The sequence below is a fragment of the Gasterosteus aculeatus genome, chromosome X (genome assembly GCF_964276395.1).
Source record: "Gasterosteus aculeatus chromosome X, fGasAcu3.hap1.1, whole genome shotgun sequence".
NCBI lineage: Eukaryota > Metazoa > Chordata > Actinopteri > Perciformes > Gasterosteidae > Gasterosteus > Gasterosteus aculeatus.
Genome location: NC_135698.1, coordinates 73,298 through 87,506, shown reverse-complemented (window position 1 = coordinate 87,506; position 14,209 = coordinate 73,298). Strand labels below are relative to the sequence as shown.

The 14,209-nt window shown below is 46.9% G+C and overlaps 36 non-coding genes across 36 annotated transcripts; all 36 read left to right on the top strand.

Annotated features, from left to right (window-relative positions):
* The first annotated feature begins 245 nt into the window (after positions 1 to 245).
* trnag-ucc (transfer RNA glycine (anticodon UCC)) lies at positions 246 to 318 on the top strand. The gene has a single exon. It is a non-coding gene; the product is annotated as a tRNA-Gly (tRNA).
* Positions 319 to 724: 406 nt separating this feature from the next.
* Positions 725 to 797, top strand: trnag-ucc (transfer RNA glycine (anticodon UCC)). Its single transcript has one exon. It is a non-coding gene; the product is annotated as a tRNA-Gly (tRNA).
* Positions 798 to 1,044: 247 nt separating this feature from the next.
* Positions 1,045 to 1,117, top strand: trnav-cac (transfer RNA valine (anticodon CAC)). The gene has a single exon. It is a non-coding gene; the product is annotated as a tRNA-Val (tRNA).
* Positions 1,118 to 1,362: 245 nt separating this feature from the next.
* Positions 1,363 to 1,435, top strand: trnav-cac (transfer RNA valine (anticodon CAC)). Its single transcript has one exon. It is a non-coding gene; the product is annotated as a tRNA-Val (tRNA).
* A 405-nt stretch (positions 1,436 to 1,840) lies between these two features.
* trnag-ucc (transfer RNA glycine (anticodon UCC)) lies at positions 1,841 to 1,913 on the top strand. The gene has a single exon. It is a non-coding gene; the product is annotated as a tRNA-Gly (tRNA).
* Positions 1,914 to 2,159: 246 nt separating this feature from the next.
* Positions 2,160 to 2,232, top strand: trnag-ucc (transfer RNA glycine (anticodon UCC)). The gene has a single exon. It is a non-coding gene; the product is annotated as a tRNA-Gly (tRNA).
* Positions 2,233 to 2,798: 566 nt separating this feature from the next.
* Positions 2,799 to 2,871, top strand: trnav-cac (transfer RNA valine (anticodon CAC)). Its single transcript has one exon. It is a non-coding gene; the product is annotated as a tRNA-Val (tRNA).
* A 245-nt stretch (positions 2,872 to 3,116) lies between these two features.
* On the top strand, positions 3,117 to 3,189 carry trnav-cac (transfer RNA valine (anticodon CAC)). The gene has a single exon. It is a non-coding gene; the product is annotated as a tRNA-Val (tRNA).
* An 86-nt stretch (positions 3,190 to 3,275) lies between these two features.
* Positions 3,276 to 3,348, top strand: trnag-ucc (transfer RNA glycine (anticodon UCC)). Its single transcript has one exon. It is a non-coding gene; the product is annotated as a tRNA-Gly (tRNA).
* Positions 3,349 to 3,754: 406 nt separating this feature from the next.
* trnag-ucc (transfer RNA glycine (anticodon UCC)) lies at positions 3,755 to 3,827 on the top strand. Its single transcript has one exon. It is a non-coding gene; the product is annotated as a tRNA-Gly (tRNA).
* Positions 3,828 to 4,233: 406 nt separating this feature from the next.
* trnag-ucc (transfer RNA glycine (anticodon UCC)) lies at positions 4,234 to 4,306 on the top strand. Its single transcript has one exon. It is a non-coding gene; the product is annotated as a tRNA-Gly (tRNA).
* Positions 4,307 to 4,872: 566 nt separating this feature from the next.
* trnav-cac (transfer RNA valine (anticodon CAC)) lies at positions 4,873 to 4,945 on the top strand. The gene has a single exon. It is a non-coding gene; the product is annotated as a tRNA-Val (tRNA).
* A 245-nt stretch (positions 4,946 to 5,190) lies between these two features.
* trnav-cac (transfer RNA valine (anticodon CAC)) lies at positions 5,191 to 5,263 on the top strand. Its single transcript has one exon. It is a non-coding gene; the product is annotated as a tRNA-Val (tRNA).
* Positions 5,264 to 5,669: 406 nt separating this feature from the next.
* Positions 5,670 to 5,742, top strand: trnav-cac (transfer RNA valine (anticodon CAC)). The gene has a single exon. It is a non-coding gene; the product is annotated as a tRNA-Val (tRNA).
* Positions 5,743 to 6,785: 1,043 nt separating this feature from the next.
* On the top strand, positions 6,786 to 6,858 carry trnag-ucc (transfer RNA glycine (anticodon UCC)). Its single transcript has one exon. It is a non-coding gene; the product is annotated as a tRNA-Gly (tRNA).
* Positions 6,859 to 6,945: 87 nt separating this feature from the next.
* Positions 6,946 to 7,018, top strand: trnag-ucc (transfer RNA glycine (anticodon UCC)). The gene has a single exon. It is a non-coding gene; the product is annotated as a tRNA-Gly (tRNA).
* A 565-nt stretch (positions 7,019 to 7,583) lies between these two features.
* trnag-ucc (transfer RNA glycine (anticodon UCC)) lies at positions 7,584 to 7,656 on the top strand. Its single transcript has one exon. It is a non-coding gene; the product is annotated as a tRNA-Gly (tRNA).
* Positions 7,657 to 7,743: 87 nt separating this feature from the next.
* trnav-uac (transfer RNA valine (anticodon UAC)) lies at positions 7,744 to 7,816 on the top strand. Its single transcript has one exon. It is a non-coding gene; the product is annotated as a tRNA-Val (tRNA).
* A 344-nt stretch (positions 7,817 to 8,160) lies between these two features.
* trnav-cac (transfer RNA valine (anticodon CAC)) lies at positions 8,161 to 8,233 on the top strand. The gene has a single exon. It is a non-coding gene; the product is annotated as a tRNA-Val (tRNA).
* Positions 8,234 to 8,798: 565 nt separating this feature from the next.
* On the top strand, positions 8,799 to 8,871 carry trnag-ucc (transfer RNA glycine (anticodon UCC)). The gene has a single exon. It is a non-coding gene; the product is annotated as a tRNA-Gly (tRNA).
* An 87-nt stretch (positions 8,872 to 8,958) lies between these two features.
* trnag-ucc (transfer RNA glycine (anticodon UCC)) lies at positions 8,959 to 9,031 on the top strand. Its single transcript has one exon. It is a non-coding gene; the product is annotated as a tRNA-Gly (tRNA).
* A 565-nt stretch (positions 9,032 to 9,596) lies between these two features.
* trnag-ucc (transfer RNA glycine (anticodon UCC)) lies at positions 9,597 to 9,669 on the top strand. Its single transcript has one exon. It is a non-coding gene; the product is annotated as a tRNA-Gly (tRNA).
* An 87-nt stretch (positions 9,670 to 9,756) lies between these two features.
* On the top strand, positions 9,757 to 9,829 carry trnav-uac (transfer RNA valine (anticodon UAC)). The gene has a single exon. It is a non-coding gene; the product is annotated as a tRNA-Val (tRNA).
* Positions 9,830 to 10,015: 186 nt separating this feature from the next.
* trnav-aac (transfer RNA valine (anticodon AAC)) lies at positions 10,016 to 10,088 on the top strand. Its single transcript has one exon. It is a non-coding gene; the product is annotated as a tRNA-Val (tRNA).
* Positions 10,089 to 10,325: 237 nt separating this feature from the next.
* Positions 10,326 to 10,398, top strand: trnag-ucc (transfer RNA glycine (anticodon UCC)). The gene has a single exon. It is a non-coding gene; the product is annotated as a tRNA-Gly (tRNA).
* A 247-nt stretch (positions 10,399 to 10,645) lies between these two features.
* On the top strand, positions 10,646 to 10,718 carry trnav-cac (transfer RNA valine (anticodon CAC)). The gene has a single exon. It is a non-coding gene; the product is annotated as a tRNA-Val (tRNA).
* Positions 10,719 to 10,963: 245 nt separating this feature from the next.
* trnav-cac (transfer RNA valine (anticodon CAC)) lies at positions 10,964 to 11,036 on the top strand. The gene has a single exon. It is a non-coding gene; the product is annotated as a tRNA-Val (tRNA).
* A 405-nt stretch (positions 11,037 to 11,441) lies between these two features.
* Positions 11,442 to 11,514, top strand: trnag-ucc (transfer RNA glycine (anticodon UCC)). Its single transcript has one exon. It is a non-coding gene; the product is annotated as a tRNA-Gly (tRNA).
* An 87-nt stretch (positions 11,515 to 11,601) lies between these two features.
* trnav-cac (transfer RNA valine (anticodon CAC)) lies at positions 11,602 to 11,674 on the top strand. Its single transcript has one exon. It is a non-coding gene; the product is annotated as a tRNA-Val (tRNA).
* An 86-nt stretch (positions 11,675 to 11,760) lies between these two features.
* trnag-ucc (transfer RNA glycine (anticodon UCC)) lies at positions 11,761 to 11,833 on the top strand. Its single transcript has one exon. It is a non-coding gene; the product is annotated as a tRNA-Gly (tRNA).
* A 247-nt stretch (positions 11,834 to 12,080) lies between these two features.
* On the top strand, positions 12,081 to 12,153 carry trnag-ucc (transfer RNA glycine (anticodon UCC)). Its single transcript has one exon. It is a non-coding gene; the product is annotated as a tRNA-Gly (tRNA).
* Positions 12,154 to 12,399: 246 nt separating this feature from the next.
* On the top strand, positions 12,400 to 12,472 carry trnag-ucc (transfer RNA glycine (anticodon UCC)). The gene has a single exon. It is a non-coding gene; the product is annotated as a tRNA-Gly (tRNA).
* A 725-nt stretch (positions 12,473 to 13,197) lies between these two features.
* Positions 13,198 to 13,270, top strand: trnav-aac (transfer RNA valine (anticodon AAC)). The gene has a single exon. It is a non-coding gene; the product is annotated as a tRNA-Val (tRNA).
* Positions 13,271 to 13,356: 86 nt separating this feature from the next.
* Positions 13,357 to 13,429, top strand: trnag-ucc (transfer RNA glycine (anticodon UCC)). The gene has a single exon. It is a non-coding gene; the product is annotated as a tRNA-Gly (tRNA).
* Positions 13,430 to 13,675: 246 nt separating this feature from the next.
* On the top strand, positions 13,676 to 13,748 carry trnag-ucc (transfer RNA glycine (anticodon UCC)). Its single transcript has one exon. It is a non-coding gene; the product is annotated as a tRNA-Gly (tRNA).
* Positions 13,749 to 13,835: 87 nt separating this feature from the next.
* Positions 13,836 to 13,908, top strand: trnav-aac (transfer RNA valine (anticodon AAC)). The gene has a single exon. It is a non-coding gene; the product is annotated as a tRNA-Val (tRNA).
* The last annotated feature ends 301 nt before the right edge of the window (positions 13,909 to 14,209 follow it).

Genomic DNA, 14,209 nt, shown 5'->3' with positions numbered 1-14,209 from the left:
TCGTTGATGTTTTTTTCTTTGATTCCGAAATTCAACAATCAAACAGATAAACATAAGCTATGTCCCTGAACGCACCATCTCATGTGGTTTCCGTAGTGTAGTGGTTATCATGTTCGCCTCACACGCGAAAGGTCCCCGGTTCGAGACCGGGCGGAAACAGTCGTTGATGTTTCTTTCTTTGATTCCGAACTTCGCAATCAAACAGATAAACATACACTATGTCCCTGAACGCACCATCTCATGTGGTTTCCGTGGTGTAGTGGTTATCACGTTCGCCTTCCACGCGGAAGGTCCCCGTTTCGAGACCGGGCGGAAACAGTCGTTGGTCTTTCTTTCTTTGATTCCGAATTTCAACAATCAAACAGATAAACATAAGCTATGTCCCTGAACGCACCATCTCATGTAGTTTTCGTAGTGTAGTGGTTATCACGTTCGCCTAACACGCGAAAGGTCCCTGGTTCGAGACCGGGCGGAAACAGTCGTTGGTGTTTCTTTCTTTGATTTTGAACTTCAACAATCAAACAGATAAACATGCGCTATGTCCCTGAATGCACCATCTCATGTGGTTTCCGTAGTGTAGTTGTTATCACGTTCGCCTCACACGCGAAAGGTCCCCGGTTCGAGACCGGGCGGAAACAGTCGTTGCTGTTTTTTTCTTTGATTCCGAACTTCGCAATCAAACAGATAAACATACACTATGTCCCTGAACGCACCATCTCATGTGGTTTCCGTAGTGTAGTGGTTATCACGTTCGCCTTCCACGCGGAAGGTCCCCGTTTCGAGACCGGGCAGAAACAGTCGTTGGTCTTTCTTTCTTTGATTTTGAATTTCAACAATCAAACAGATAAACATAAGCTATGTCCCTGAACGCACCATCTCATGTGGTTTCCGTAGTGTAGTGGTTATCACGTTCGCCTAACACGCGAAAGGTCCCTGGTTCGAGACCGGGCGGAAACAGTCGTTGGTGTTTCTTTCTTTGATTTTGAACTTCAACAATCAAACAGATAAACATGCGCTATGTCCCTGAATGCACCATCTCATGTGGTTTCCGTAGTGTAGTGGTTATCACGTTCGCCTCACACGCGAAAGGTCCCCGGTTCGAGACCGGGCGGAAACAGTCGTTCGTGTTTTTTTCTTTGATTCCGAACTTCGCAATCAAACAGATAAACATACACTATGTCCCTGAACGCACCATCTCATGTGGTTTCCGTAGTGTAGTGGTTATCACGTTCGCCGCACACGCGAAAGGTCCCCGGTTCGAGACCAGGCGGAAACAGTCGTTGATGTTTTTTTGTTTATTCCGAACTTCAGCAATCAAACAGATAAACATAAGCTATGTCCCTGAACGCACCATCTCATGTGGTTTCCGTAGTGTAGTGGTTATCACGTTCGCCTCACACGCGAAAGGTCCCCGGTTCGAGACCGGGCGGAAACAGTCGTTGATGTTTTTTTCTTTGATTTCGAACTTCGCAATCAAACAGATAAACATACACTATGTCCCTGAACGCACCATCTCATGTGGTTTCCGTAGTGTAGTGGTTATCACGTTTGCCTTACACGCGGAAGGTCCCCGTTTCGAGACCGGGCGGAAACAGTCGTTGATGTTTTTTTCTTTGATTCCGAAATTCAACAATCAAACAGATAAACATAAGCTATGTCCCTGAACGCACCATCTCATGTGGTTTCCGTAGTGTAGTGGTTATCATGTTCGCCTCACACGCGAAAGGTCCCCGGTTCGAGACCGGGCGGAAACAGTCGTTGATGTTTCTTTCTTTGATTCCGAACTTCGCAATCAAACAGATAAACATACACTATGTCCCTGAACGCACCATCTCATGTGGTTTCCGTAGTGTAGTGGTTATCACGTTCGCCTTCCACGCGGAAGGTCCCCGTTTCGAGACCGGGCGGAAACAGTCGTTGGTCTTTCTTTCTTTGATTCCGAATTTCAACAATCAAACAGATAAACATAAGCTATGTCCCTGAACGCACCATCTCATGTGGTTTCCGAAGTGTAGTGGTTATCACGTTCGCCTAACACGCGAAAGGTCCCCGGTTCGAGACCGGGCGGAAACAGTCGTTGATGTTTTTTTCTTTGATTCCGAACTTCGCAATCAAACAGATAAACATACACTATGTCCCTGAACGCACCATCTCATGTGGTTTCCGTAGTGTAGTGGTTATCACGTTCGCCTTCCACGCGGAAGGTCCCCGTTTCGAGACCGGGCGGAAACAGTCGTTGATGTTTTTTTCTTTGATTCCGAAATTCAACAATCAAACAGATAAACATAAGCTATGTCCCTGAACGCACCATCTCATGTGGTTTCCGTAGTGTAGTGGTTATCATGTTCGCCTCACACGCGAAAGGTCCCCGGTTCGAGACCGGGCGGAAACAGTCGTTGATGTTTTTTTCTTTGATTCCGAACTTCGCAATCAAACAGATAAACATACACTATGTCCCTGAACGCAACATCTCATGTGGTTTCCGTAGTGTAGTGGTTATCACGTGTGCCTTACACGCGGAAGGTCCCCGTTTCGAGACCGGGCGGAAACAGTCGTTGATGTTTTTTTCTTTGATTCCGAAATTCAACAATCAAACAGATAAACATAAGCTATGTCCCTCAACGCACCATCTCATGTGGTTTCCGTAGTGTAGTGGTCATCATGTTCGCCTCACACGCGAAAGGTCCCCGGTTCGAGACCCAGCGGAAACAGTCGTTGGTGTTTCTTTCTTTGATTTTGAACTTCAACAATCAAACAGATAAACATGCGCTGTGTCCCTGAATGCACCATCTCATGTGGTTTCCGTAGTGTAGTGGTTATCACGTTCGCCTCACACGCGAAAGGTCCCCGGTTCGAGACCGGGCGGAAACAGTCGTTCGTGTTTTTTTCTTTGATTCCGAACTTCGCAATCAAACAGATAAACATACACTATGTCCCTGAACGCACCATCTCATGTGGTTTCCGTAGTGTAGTGGTTATCACGTTCGCCTAACACGCGAAAGGTCCCCGGTTCGAGACCAGGCGGAAACAGTCGTTGATGTTTTTTTGTTTATTCCGAACTTCAGCAATCAAACAGATAAACATAAGCTATGTCCCTGAACGCACCATCTCATGTGGTTTCCGTAGTGTAGTGGTTATCACGTTCGCCTCACACGCGAAAGGTCCCCGGTTCGAGACCGGGCGGAAACAGTCGTTGATGTTTCTTTCTTTGATTCCGAACTTCGCAATCAAACAGATAAACATACACTATGTCCCTGAACGCACCATCTCATGTGGTTTCCGTAGTGTAGTGGTTATCACGTTCGCCTTCCACGCGGAAGGTCCCCGTTTCGAGACCGGGCGGAAACAGTCGTTGGTCTTTCTTTCTTTGATTCCGAATTTCAACAATCAAACAGATAAACATAAGCTATGTCCCTGAACGCACCATCTCATGTGGTTTTCGTAGTGTAGTGGTTATCACGTTCGCCTAACACGCGAAAGGTCCCTGGTTCGAGACCGGGCGGAAACAGTCGTTGGTGTTTCTTTCTTTGATTTTGAACTTCAACAATCAAACAGATAAACATGCGCTATGTCCCTGAATGCACCATCTCATGTGGTTTCCGTAGTGTAGTTGTTATCACGTTCGCCTCACACGCGAAAGGTCCCCGGTTCGAGACCGGGCGGAAACAGTCGTTGCTGTTTTTTTCTTTGATTCCGAACTTCGCAATCAAACAGATAAACATACACTATGTCCCTGAACGCACCATCTCATGTGGTTTCCGTAGTGTAGTGGTTATCACGTTCGCCTTCCACGCGGAAGGTCCCCGTTTCGAGACCGGGCAGAAACAGTCGTTGGTCTTTCTTTCTTTGATTTCGAATTTCAACAATCAAACAGATAAACATAAGCTATGTCCCTGAACGCACCATCTCATGTGGTTTCCGTAGTGTAGTGGTTATCACGTTCGCCTAACACGCGAAAGGTCCCTGGTTCGAGACCGGGCGGAAACAGTCGTTGGTGTTTCTTTCTTTGATTTTGAACTTCAACAATCAAACAGATAAACATAAGCTATGTCCCTGAACGCACCATCTCATGTGGTTTCCGAAGTGTAGTGGTTATCACGTTCGCCTAACACGCGAAAGGTCCCCGGTTCGAGACCGGGCGGAAACAGTCGTTGATGTTTTTTTCTTTGATTCCGAACTTCGCAATCAAACAGATAAACATACACTATGTCCCTGAACGCACCATCTCATGTGGTTTCCGTAGTGTAGTGGTTATCACGTTCGCCTTCCACGCGGAAGGTCCCCGTTTCGAGACCGGGCGGAAACAGTCGTTGATGTTTTTTTCTTTGATTCCGAAATTCAACAATCAAACAGATAAACATAAGCTATGTCCCTGAACGCACCATCTCATGTGGTTTCCGTAGTGTAGTGGTTATCATGTTCGCCTCACACGCGAAAGGTCCCCGGTTCGAGACCGGGCGGAAACAGTCGTTGATGTTTTTTTCTTTGATTCCGAACTTCGCAATCAAACAGATAAACATACACTATGTCCCTGAACGCAACATCTCATGTGGTTTCCGTAGTGTAGTGGTTATCACGTGTGCCTTACACGCGGAAGGTCCCCGTTTCGAGACCGGGCGGAAACAGTCGTTGATGTTTTTTTCTTTGATTCCGAAATTCAACAATCAAACAGATAAACATAAGCTATGTCCCTCAACGCACCATCTCATGTGGTTTCCGTAGTGTAGTGGTCATCATGTTCGCCTCACACGCGAAAGGTCCCCGGTTCGAGACCCAGCGGAAACAGTCGTTGGTGTTTCTTTCTTTGATTTTGAACTTCAACAATCAAACAGATAAACATGCGCTATGTCCCTGAATGCACCATCTCATGTGGTTTCCGTAGTGTAGTGGTTATCACGTTCGCCTCACACGCGAAAGGTCCCCGGTTCGAGACCGGGCGGAAACAGTCGTTCGTGTTTTTTTCTTTGATTCCGAACTTCGCAATCAAACAGATAAACATACACTATGTCCCTGAACGCACCATCTCATGTGGTTTCCGTAGTGTAGTGGTTATCACGTTCGCCGCACACGCGAAAGGTCCCCGGTTCGAGACCAGGCGGAAACAGTCGTTGATGTTTTTTTGTTTATTCCGAACTTCAGCAATCAAACAGATAAACATAAGCTATGTCCCTGAACGCACCATCTCATGTGGTTTCCGTAGTGTAGTGGTTATCACGTTCGCCTCACACGCGAAAGGTCCCCGGTTCGACACCGGGCGGAAACAGTCGTTGATGTTTTTTTCTTTGATTTCGAACTTCGCAATCAAACAGATAAACATACACTATGTCCCTGAACGCAACATCTCATGTGGTTTCCGTAGTGTAGTGGTTATCACGTGTGCCTTACACGCGGAAGGTCCCCGTTTCGAGACCGGGCGGAAACAGTCGTTGATGTTTTTTTCTTTGATTCCGAAATTCAACAATCAAACAGATAAACATAAGCTATGTCCCTCAACGCACCATCTCATGTGGTTTCCGTAGTGTAGTGGTCATCATGTTCGCCTCACACGCGAAAGGTCCCCGGTTCGAGACCCAGCGGAAACAGTCGTTGGTGTTTCTTTCTTTGATTTTGAACTTCAACAATCAAACAGATAAACATGCGCTATGTCCCTGAATGCACCATCTCATGTGGTTTCCGTAGTGTAGTGGTTATCACGTTCGCCTCACACGCGAAAGGTCCCCGGTTCGAGACCGGGCGGAAACAGTCGTTCGTGTTTTTTTCTTTGATTCCGAACTTCGCAATCAAACAGATAAACATACACTATGTCCCTCAACGCACCATCTCATGTGGTTTCCGTAGTGTAGTGGTCATCATGTTCGCCTCACACGCGAAAGGTCCCCGGTTCGAGACCCAGCGGAAACAGTCGTTGGTGTTTCTTTCTTTGATTTTGAACTTCAACAATCAAACAGATAAACATGCGCTATGTCCCTGAATGCACCATCTCATGTGGTTTCCGTAGTGTAGTGGTTATCACGTTCGCCGCACATGCGAAAGGTCCCCGGTTCGAGACCAGGCGGAAACAGTCGTTGATGTTTTTTTGTTTATTCCGAACTTCAGCAATCAAACAGATAAACATAAGCTATGTCCCTGAACGCACCATCTCATGTGGTTTCCGTTGTGTAGTGGTTATCACGTTCGCCTCACACGCGAAAGGTCCCCGGTTCGACACCGGGCGGAAACAGTCGTTGATGTTTTTTTCTTTGATTTCGAACTTCGCAATCAAACAGATAAACATACACTATGTCCCTGAACGCACCATCTCATGTGGTTTCCGTAGTGTAGTGGTTATCACGTTTGCCTTACACGCGGAAGGTCCCCGTTTCGAGACCGGGCGGAAACAGTCGTTGATGTTTTTTTCTTTGATTCCGAAATTCAACAATCAAACAGATAAACATAAGCTATGTCCCTGAACGCACCATCTCATGTGGTTTCCGTAGTGTAGTGGTTATCATGTTCGCCTCACACGCGAAAGGTCCCCGGTTCGACACCGGGCGGAAACAGTCGTTGATGTTTTTTTCTTTGATTTCGAACTTCGCAATCAAACAGATAAACATACACTATGTCCCTGAACGCACCATCTCATGTGGTTTCCGTAGTGTAGTGGTTATCACGTTTGCCTTACACGCGGAAGGTCCCCGTTTCGAGACCGGGCGGAAACAGTCGTTGATGTTTTTTTCTTTGATTCCGAAATTCAACAATCAAACAGATAAACATAAGCTATGTCCCTGAACGCACCATCTCATGTGGTTTCCGTAGTGTAGTGGTTATCACGTTCGCCTTCCACGCGGAAGGTCCCCGTTTCGAGACCGGGCGGAAACAGTCGTTGATGTTTTTTTCTTTGATTCCGAAATTCAACAATCAAACAGATAAACATAAGCTATGTCCCTGAACGCACCATCTCATGTGGTTTCCGTAGTGTAGTGGTTATCACGTTCGCCTTCCACGCGGAAGGTCCCCGTTTCGAGACCGGGCGGAAACAGTCGTTGATGTTTTTTTCTTTGATTCCGAAATTCAACAATCAAACAGATAAACATAAGCTATGTCCCTGAACGCACCATCTCATGTGGTTTCCGTAGTGTAGTGGTTATCATGTTCGCCTCACACGCGAAAGGTCCCCGGTTCGAGACCGGGCGGAAACAGTCGTTGATGTTTTTTTCTTTGATTCCGAACTTCGCAATCAAACAGATAAACATACACTATGTCCCTGAACGCAACATCTCATGTGGTTTCCGTAGTGTAGTGGTTATCACGTGTGCCTTACACGCGGAAGGTCCCCGTTTCGAGACCGGGCGGAAACAGTCGTTGATGTTTTTTTCTTTGATTCCGAAATTCAACAATCAAACAGATAAACATAAGCTATGTCCCTCAACGCACCATCTCATGTGGTTTCCGTAGTGTAGTGGTCATCATGTTCGCCTCACACGCGAAAGGTCCCCGGTTCGAGACCCAGCGGAAACAGTCGTTGATGTTTCTTTCTTTGATTCCGAACTTCGCAATCAAACAGATAAACATACACTATGTCCCTGAACGCACCATCTCATGTGGTTTCCGTAGTGTAGTGGTTATCACGTTCGCCTTCCACGCGGAAGGTCCCCGTTTCGAGACCGGGCGGAAACAGTCGTTGGTCTTTCTTTCTTTGATTCCGAATTTCAACAATCAAACAGATAAACATAAGCTATGTCCCTGAACACACCATCTCCTGTGGTTTCCGTAGTGTAGTGGTTATCACGTTCGCCTTACACGCGAAAGGTCCCCGGTTCGAGACCGGGCGGAAACAGTCGTTGATGGTTCCTGAACACACCGTCTCATGTGGTTTCCGTAGTGTAGTGGTTATCACGTTCGCGAAAGGTCCCCGGTTCGAGACCGGGCGTAAACAGTCGTTGGTGTTTCTTTCTTTGATTCCGAACTTCGCAATCAAACAGATAAACATACACTATGTCCCTGAACGCACCATCTCATGTGGTTTCCGTAGTGTAGTGGTTATCACGTTCGCCGCACACGCGAAAGGTCCCCGGTTCGAGACCAGGCGGAAACAGTCGTTGATGTTTTTTTGTTTATTCCGAACTTCAGCAATCAAACAGATAAACATAAGCTATGTCCCTGAACGCACCATCTCATGTGGTTTCCGTAGTGTAGTGGTTATCACGTTCGCCTCACACGCGAAAGGTCCCCGGTTCGACACCGGGCGGAAACAGTCGTTGATGTTTTTTTCTTTGATTTCGAACTTCGCAATCAAACAGATAAACATACACTATGTCCCTGAACGCACCATCTCATGTGGTTTCCGTAGTGTAGTGGTTATCACGTTTGCCTTACACGCGGAAGGTCCCCGTTTCGAGACCGGGCGGAAACAGTCGTTGATGTTTTTTTCTTTGATTCCGAAATTCAACAATCAAACAGATAAACATAAGCTATGTCCCTGAACGCACCATCTCATGTGGTTTCCGTAGTGTAGTGGTTATCATGTTCGCCTCACACGCAAAAGGTCCCCGGTTCGACACCGGGCGGAAACAGTCGTTGATGTTTTTTTCTTTGATTTCGAACTTCGCAATCAAACAGATAAACATACACTATGTCCCTGAACGCACCATCTCATGTGGTTTCCGTAGTGTAGTGGTTATCACGTTTGCCTTACACGCGGAAGGTCCCCGTTTCGAGACCGGGCGGAAACAGTCGTTGATGTTTTTTTCTTTGATTCCGAAATTCAACAATCAAACAGATAAACATAAGCTATGTCCCTGAACGCACCATCTCATGTGGTTTCCGTAGTGTAGTGGTTATCACGTTCGCCTTCCACGCGGAAGGTCCCCGTTTCGAGACCGGGCGGAAACAGTCGTTGATGTTTTTTTCTTTGATTCCGAAATTCAACAATCAAACAGATAAACATAAGCTATGTCCCTGAACGCACCATCTCATGTGGTTTCCGTAGTGTAGTGGTTATCACGTTCGCCTTCCACGCGGAAGGTCCCCGTTTCGAGACCGGGCGGAAACAGTCGTTGATGTTTTTTTCTTTGATTCCGAAATTCAACAATCAAACAGATAAACATAAGCTATGTCCCTGAACGCACCATCTCATGTGGTTTCCGTAGTGTAGTGGTTATCATGTTCGCCTCACACGCGAAAGGTCCCCGGTTCGAGACCGGGCGGAAACAGTCGTTGATGTTTTTTTCTTTGATTCCGAACTTCGCAATCAAACAGATAAACATACACTATGTCCCTGAACGCAACATCTCATGTGGTTTCCGTAGTGTAGTGGTTATCACGTGTGCCTTACACGCGGAAGGTCCCCGTTTCGAGACCGGGCGGAAACAGTCGTTGATGTTTTTTTCTTTGATTCCGAAATTCAACAATCAAACAGATAAACATAAGCTATGTCCCTCAACGCACCATCTCATGTGGTTTCCGTAGTGTAGTGGTCATCATGTTCGCCTCACACGCGAAAGGTCCCCGGTTCGAGACCCAGCGGAAACAGTCGTTGATGTTTCTTTCTTTGATTCCGAACTTCGCAATCAAACAGATAAACATACACTATGTCCCTGAACGCACCATCTCATGTGGTTTCCGTAGTGTAGTGGTTATCACGTTCGCCTTCCACGCGGAAGGTCCCCGTTTCGAGACCGGGCGGAAACAGTCGTTGGTCTTTCTTTCTTTGATTCCGAATTTCAACAATCAAACAGATAAACATAAGCTATGTCCCTGAACACACCATCTCCTGTGGTTTCCGTAGTGTAGTGGTTATCACGTTCGCCTTACACGCGAAAGGTCCCCGGTTCGAGACCGGGCGGAAACAGTCGTTGATGGTTCCTGAACACACCGTCTCATGTGGTTTCCGTAGTGTAGTGGTTATCACGTTCGCGAAAGGTCCCCGGTTCGAGACCGGGCGTAAACAGTCGTTGGTGTTTCTTTCTTTGATTCCGAACTTCAACGATCAAACAGATAAACATAAGCTATGTCCCTGAACGCACCATCTCATGTGGTTTCCGTAGTGTAGTGGTTATCACGTTCGCCTAACACGCGAAAGGTCCCCGGTTCGAGACCGGGCGGAAACAGTCGTTGGTGTTTCTTTCTTTGATTCTGAACTTCAGCAATCAAACAGATAAACATGCCCTATGTCCCTGAACGCACCATCTCATGTGGTTTCCGTAGTGTAGTGGTTATCACGTTCGCGAAAGGTCCCCGGTTCGAGACCGGGCGGAAACAGTCGTTGCTGTTTTTTTCTTTGATTCCGAACTTCGCAATCAAACAGATAAACATACACTATGTCCCTGAACGCACCATCTCATGTGGTTTCCGTAGTGTAGTGGTTATCACGTTCGCCTTCCACGCGGAAGGTCCCCGTTTCGAGACCGGGCAGAAACAGTCGTTGGTCTTTCTTTCTTTGATTTCGAATTTCAACAATCAAACAGATAAACATAAGCTATGTCCCTGAACGCACCATCTCATGTGGTTTCCGTAGTGTAGTGGTTATCACGTTCGCCTAACACGCGAAAGGTCCCTGGTTCGAGACCGGGCGGAAACAGTCGTTGGTGTTTCTTTCTTTGATTTTGAACTTCAACAATCAAACAGATAAACATGCGCTATGTCCCTGAATGCACCATCTCATGTGGTTTCCGTAGTGTAGTGGTTATCACGTTCGCCTCACACGCGAAAGGTCCCCGGTTCGAGACCGGGCGGAAACAGTCGTTGGTGTTTTTTTCTTTGATTCCGAACTTCGCAATCAAACAGATAAACATACACTATGTCCCTGAACGCACCATCTCATGTGGTTTCCGTAGTGTAGTGGTTATCACGTTCGCCGCACACGCGAAAGGTCCCCGGTTCGAGACCAGGCGGAAACAGTCGTTGATGTTTTTTTGTTTATTCCGAACTTCAGCAATCAAACAGATAAACATAAGCTATGTCCCTGAACGCACCATCTCATGTGGTTTCCGTAGTGTAGTGGTTATCACGTTCGCCTCACACGCGAAAGGTCCCCGGTTCGAGACCGGGCGGAAACAGTCGTTGATGTTTTTTTCTTTGATTCCGAACTTCGCAATCAAACAGATAAACATACACTATGTCCCTGAACGCACCATCTCATGTGGTTTCCGTAGTGTAGTGGTTATCACGTTTGCCTTACACGCGGAAGGTCCCCGTTTCGAGACCTGGCGGAAACAGTCGTTGATGTTTTTTTCTTTGATTCCGAAATTCAACAATCAAACAGATAAACATAAGCTATGTCCCTGAACGCACCATCTCATGTGGTTTCCGTAGTGTAGTGGTTATCATGTTCGCCTCACACGCGAAAGGTCCCCGGTTCGAGACCGGGCGGAAACAGTCGTTGATGTTTCTTTCTTTGATTCCGAACTTCGCAATCAAACAGATAAACATACACTATGTCCCTGAACGCACCATCTCATGTGGTTTCCGTAGTGTAGTGGTTATCACGTTCGCCTTCCACGCGGAAGGTCCCCGTTTCGAGACCGGGCGGAAACAGTCGTTGGTCTTTCTTTCTTTGATTCCGAATTTCAACAATCAAACAGATAAACATAAGCTATGTCCCTGAACGCACCATCTCATGTGGTTTCCGTAGTGTAGTGGTTATCACGTTCGCCTCACACGCGAAAGGTCCCCGGTTCGAGACCGGGCGGAAACAGTCGTTGATTTTTCTTTCTTTGATTCCGAACTTCGCAATCAAACTGATAAACATACACTATGTCCCTGAACGCACCATCTCATGTGGTTTCCGTAGTGTAGTGGTTATCACGTTCGCCTTCCACGCGGAAGGTCCCCGTTTCGAGACCGGGCAGAAACAGTCGTTGGTCTTTCTTTCTTTGATTTCAAATTTCAACAATCAAACAGATAAACATAAGCTATGTCCCTGAACGCACCATCTCATGTGGTTTCCGTAGTGTAGTGGTTATCACGTTCGCCTAACACGCGAAAGGTCCCTGGTTCGAGACCGGGCGGAAACAGTCGTTGGTGTTTCTTTCTTTGATTCCGAACTTCAACAATCAAACAGATAAACATGCGCTATGTCCCTGAATGCACCATCTCATGTGGTTTCCGTAGTGTAGTGGTTATCACGTTCGCCTTCCACGCGGAAGGTCCCCGTTTCGAGACCGGGCGGAAACAGTCGTTGGTCTTTCTTTCTTTGATTCCGAATTTCAACAATCAAACAGAGAAACATGCGATATGTCCCTGAACGCACCATCTCATGTGGTTTCCGTAGTGTAGTGGTTATCACGTTCTCCTAACACTCGAAAGGTCCCCGTTTCGAGACCGGGCTGAAACAGTCGTTGGTGTTTTTTTCTTTGATTCCGAACTTCGCAATCAAACAGATAAACATACACTATGTCCCTGAACGCACCATCTCATGTGGTTTCCGTAGTGTAGTGGTTATCACGTTCGCCTTCCACGCGGAAGGTCCCCGTTTCGAGACCGGGCAGAAACAGTCGTTGGTCTTTCTTTCTTTGATTTCGAATTTCAACAATCAAACAGATAAACATAAGCTATGTCCCTGAACGCATCATCTCATGTGGTTTCCGTAGTGTAGTGGTTATCACGTTCGCCTAACACGCGAAAGGTCCCTGGTTCGAGACCGGGCGGAAACAGTCGTTGGTGTTTCTTTCTTTGATTCCGAACTTCAACAATCAAACAGATAAACATGCGCTATGTCCCTGAATGCACCATCTCATGTGGTTTCCGTAGTGTAGTGGTTATCACGTTCGCCTCACACGCGAAAGGTCCCCGGTTCGAGACCGGGCGAAAACAGTCGTTGGTGTTTTTTTCTTTGATTCCGAACTTCGCAATCAAACAGATAAACATACACTATGTCCCTGAACGCAACATCTCATGTGGTTTCCGTAGGGTAGTGGTTATCACGTTCGCCTCACACGCGAAAGGTCCCCGGTTCGAGACCGGGCGGAAACAGTCGTTGATGTTTTTTTCTTTGATTCCGAAGTTCGCAATCAAACAGATAAACATACACTATGTCCCTGAACGCACCATCTCATGTGGTTTCCGTAGTGTAGTGGTTATCACGTTTGCCTTACACGCGGAAGGTCCCCGTTTCGAGACCGGGCGGAAACAGTCGTTGATGTTTTTTTCTTTGATTCCGAAATTCAACAATCAAACAGATAAACATAAGCTATGTCCCTGAACACACCATCTCATGTGGTTTCCGTAGTGTAGTGGTTATCACGTTCGCCTAACACGCGAAAGGTCCCTGGTTCGAAACCGGGCGGAAACAGTCGTTGGTGTTTTTTTCTTTGATTCCGAACTTCGCAATCAAACAGATAAACATACACTATGTCCCTGAACGCACCATCTCATGTGGTTTCCGTAGTGTAGTGGTTATCACGTTCGCCTTCCACGCGGAAGGTCCCCGTTTCGAGACCGGGCAGAAACAGTCGTTGGTCTTTCTTTCTTTGATTTCGAATTTCAACAATCAAACAGATAAACATAAGCTATGTCCCTGAACGCACCATCTCATGTGGTTTCCGTAGTGTAGTGGTTATCACGTTCGCCTAACACGCGAAAGGTCCCTGGTTCGAGACCGGGCGGAAACAGTCGTTGGTGTTTTTTTCTTTGATTCCGAACTTCGCAATCAAACAGATAAACATACACTATGTCCCTGAACGCACCATCTCATGTGGTTTCCGTAGTGTAGTGGTTATCACGTTCGCCTTCCACGCGGAAGGTCCCCGTTTCGAGACCGGGCGGAAACAGTCGTTGGTGTTTCTTTCTTTGATTCCGAACTTCAACAATCAAACAGATAAACATGCGCTATGTCCCTGAATGCACCATCTCATGTGGTTTCCGTAGTGTAGTGGTTATCACGTTCGCCTAACACGCGAAAGGTCCCTGGTTCGAAACCGGGCGGAAACAGTCGTTAGTGTTTCTTTCTTTGATTCCGAACTTCAACAATCAAACAGATAAACATGCGCTATGTCCCTGAACGCACCATCTCATGTGGTTTCCGTAGTGTAGTGGTTATCATGTTCGCCTCACACGCGAAAGGTCCCCGGTTCGAGACCGGGCGGAAACAGTCGTTGATGTTTCTTTCTTTGATTCCGAACTTCGCAATCAAACAGATAAACATACACTATGTCCCTGAACGCACCATCTCATGTGGTTTCAGTAGTGTAGTGGTTATCACGTTCGCGAAAGGTCCCCGGTTCGAGACCGG